General features: G+C 34.8%; 1 long non-coding RNA gene across 1 annotated transcript; it reads left to right on the top strand.

Moving 5' to 3' along the window:
• The first annotated feature begins 1770 nt into the window (after positions 1 to 1770).
• LOC127532542 (uncharacterized) lies at positions 1771 to 3633 on the top strand. The gene is made up of 2 exons (XR_007939962.1): positions 1771 to 3012; positions 3516 to 3633. It is a non-coding gene; the product is annotated as an uncharacterized LOC127532542 (long non-coding RNA).
• The last annotated feature ends 359 nt before the right edge of the window (positions 3634 to 3992 follow it).

Below are 3992 nucleotides of genomic sequence, written 5' to 3'. Positions count from 1 at the left end.
TGTCAGAGAAACAGGATGGAGTGTTTCCACTCATTACAGGATCAGAGGTGTTTGTTTTTCTTGTTCTTTACTGCCACCAAGTGGAGCAGTCAGAACACTGCAAGAAATGATTCCAGGTTTAGTTCAAATTCAACCTTCACATTTCATCCTGACGCACTTGTGGAATTTACTCTTTAACTCACAGATGATGTCAGTTTAGTTCACCTGGTCAGACTTACACGACAACATCGAGGGAAATTTAGGAAATTTTACAACATGAAGGATTTTTTTTCAGAATATGTTCTTTATCGTTTCATAAACCAAAGAGATCATGAGAATAAGTTTCTAACCATTCAGTCTTCATTTAAACCAGATTGTAAACTGTGAAGTGAACTACACTTTAATTTTCACACATGAATATTTTGTTATATTTATTATTATTATTCATCACATCTGATTATAAACATTTTCCTTCATGTCAGCCCAGGTAAAAAGTAATATACTGTAATGTACTAAAATGTACTTAATTTTCTGAAAGTACAGTTCTAGCACATTTTGACTTTGTGTTAAAATAAAGTAAACCAAAAATATATTATAACTGTATTAATTACAAATATATTATTTCCTCGGTAGTACTTATATTTACTTAAAGTACACTGTTTAGTACTAATACTTAAATTCATAATAAGTATATTCATATAAAATATATTAACACTGAAATATATATGTGTTTGATTAGTATATTTATTTATTCTGTACTTTGAATGCGTTAAATATAAGTTTAATGTCAGTGTATTTGCATCTACTTTTATCAAGTGCACTTTTAGCATCCTTTCAATAAGTTCACTTTTATAACACCTTTTTTCATATCATTGTTAGCACAGCAGTGTTAAAGTGCGCTTAAAATAAGTATATTAATAATTGAATATTACTTCAGTGGTAAATTAGTGTATTCTTCATAAGTACACTATAAACCAGAACAAATTCATCAGTATGTAGCCATTTCTTTTAGTGTGCTAAGATCAGTTTAAAAGAATGTACAATAACAGTTCATTTCTGCAGCTGACCTTTTCTCTTCAACCTTTTAAAATAATGTATTTTACCAGCAAAATGCAACAATGCTGTTATGTAACAATACCTTTTCGAATTGAAAAAATATCCTTACTTTTCTATTTCAATTTTAAAATGTTAGCAATTAGTGTTATAAAGTATTTGGATTACTTCAACACCACCGTTGTTTTATGCAATATTTAAAAATCTATCCATTCTCCAAATTTAATGGTGAATTTTGAATAAACATGAACATCAACAACAGAGCACCTTTCAATTGGCCATGTGCTTTTATGTAATGCAGTATTCACCAGTATTTCTAATAAAAAAAACAGTACAACCTTGTGTATTTCTTATCATCACATGGTACTTATTCCAAAGCTTGGATTGTTTCACTTACATTTGACAGCAATCAGAAAACACATTACACTGATGAACATATTAAGATGTGTAGATAACAGGACAGTTGCTTTGCTGCTTGACAGAAAAATGAATCTTTTGAAAGTCTTTGATTTTGCATGAAAAAAGTCTTGCAAAAGTATTCACCCCTACGATTTTGTTTGTATTTTGTTATACCACAACTGTTATAGTATAACTGTTTAACAGCACAGTCTTTGTGTGTGCTTGCCCATGTGCCTTATCATTTTTACAGATTTAATACTCTGAAGTTGCCATTTTGGACATTGTCCACTAGTTTTAAGGCACACCAAGAATACACACTGATATGTAATCCCTATTTCTTACAATTTGACAGTGGTTTCAGCAATTTTTCTCAAACTTCCCCAGTAACTATTTAATCTCTCTCGACATTATTTGGTAGAGGAATAACATATTGTTTGTCTCTTGATTGGATCAAAACACATTTCCTGTGGAACAGGTCAGTGGGCACCGCATAAACATTCTTAGATTCTGACACCTCAGATATAAAAGTGGAAGCAATGTTCAGTTGACTATCTTTGCAGAGCTGTCCATCAGTCTTCACAAGCTCCTTTACCAATATACAGTGCAATGACAAATCGCCTGCTCTGAATACTGACATGCAAAGAATTCTACATAATTTTCCATCCTGTAACTCCACTGTTGAGTTGATCCTTTTTTTAGACTTCTGTTACTGCTGGAATGATACAGTACGCCTTTTACAATGAAACGGTGATAACAAACAGTGTTCGATTATAACACTTAGCAAGTCTTTGATAGCAAGTTTTTCTAATGCTGACAGTTTGTGATGACAGGGATTACCAAAAACCCTGACATTTTCATCCAGGCTAGATGAATTAGAACTTCATACATTGCTGTTTAGGAGATGTGAAAAAATGCATTTCACGCCTTCATTAGCATCTACCATGTACTTTTCGGCTTTTTGTGTTAGACTCCTCCAGCAAAGAAATCTTTTAACTATTTGCTCTGGAACGTGTTGTCCCATGGAAGTACTGTAACAAAGTGCCATTAAATGACTCGAAGGAAAAAGTTGATGTGGCCCACAAAGGGCCCCAGTTCCTAACACTTGCCGCAAGGTGTGTCCGAAGATGGACACACAGACTTTTTTTTAAAATGTAATTACTTTTTTTTTGTTTTGTTTTTTTTTGCAAGAACGTAGAGTCTGCGTCTGACAGACAATTTTCAATGTCAAAATTGAAAATTTGCCTGTGGTGGACATTTTTCAAATTGACCCTGAAGTGCTCGTGGCGCTGTGCTGCCGCTGATTGGTTACCCCCGAATGCAACCTGCTTGAATGTAGATGCTGAGGGAAGCGTTGTTGCAGTTGAGTTACAATGGCGCAGTTCAAGTTCGGGATGTTTTATTTTAGGGACAACACAATTCACGTCGAAAGTACTGACATTGTGACACCTCAGTACAGACAGCAGCTCGTTCAGGTATTAAAACGGCCGGACCTCTCCAGTGAAGAAGGATGGATACAAGTGTGCTGGGGCACCAGGAAAGCACCTAAAAACAAGGCGGCCGCAAAACTGCTCTTACTCGGAGGTTTGTATTGCTCGTGCATGGTGTGAAATATCTTCGGAATAAATATTCTTTCTACTAATGACTAAGATAATAGGCAAACTTATCATTCACAAGCTGCACTAGCTAACTAGCTAGCTAGCTGTTAGCGGCAGACGGCAGCTAATGCTAGTGTAAATGGTGCTAACTTAGTGCAACTTCAGATGAGATTTTGTGTGAACATTTGTGAGCGTGCTGTGTGGAGAATGTTTAGCAAAAATTAGTTATGCTAGCACTTGCCAGCCACTACTGTTAGTGATGATTTGATAAAGAATTTGCCCGTGGCTCATGCTAATGAATGTTAATGTTAACCTTGTATGTAATTTAATTTTATGTAACTATGTTTATAAAAAGACTTAAAGTGACTTGTTGTGTATAATATTAGATTGACTGTGGTGTAGTTCACGAGACATACAAAATATCTAAAATATTGAGCAAAAGAGTAAAAAAACATGGTTTGGACAGTTTGTGTATGGTTGTGGTTACAGACAACTACAAGGAGTTGATGGGAAAAAAGAAGCCTTCCTCCAGGATGAGGACATCTGGCACATGGCAGTTGGAAGGATCACACCTTGTACCACAACACATGATGGAAGCAAACCAAAGGTTATTTTTGTTGCTTGTGTTGGTAGTTTCTTTAGAAAACACACTTTAATTAATAGTTATAGGCTATTGTGTTGCAACTAGGGATGCCACAATACCACTAATTTTATAGATAGTTCTGACGGCATTCAAATTTGTCTATAACAAAGTCGAGAACAGTGTTGCCAACTATTTTCAGTGGGAAGTAGCTAAAGCCTGCAGGAAAAGTCCTGGATGTTGCTAGATAACGTCACGTGCTAATTTGCATATATATGATGGCATGACTTTATTACATATATAGAAAATAAAAAAAAATATTTTAAATTAAGTTAAACTAAACTGACTGACCAGCGTTTATTTTAAGAGGCTCCTCAATGTGCATC

Source organism: Acanthochromis polyacanthus, chromosome 24 (assembly GCF_021347895.1).
Source record: "Acanthochromis polyacanthus isolate Apoly-LR-REF ecotype Palm Island chromosome 24, KAUST_Apoly_ChrSc, whole genome shotgun sequence".
NCBI classification, from domain to species: Eukaryota; Metazoa; Chordata; class Actinopteri; family Pomacentridae; genus Acanthochromis; species Acanthochromis polyacanthus.
Note: the sequence above shows the minus strand (reverse complement) of the source record. Positions and strands in the feature narration are given on the sequence as shown.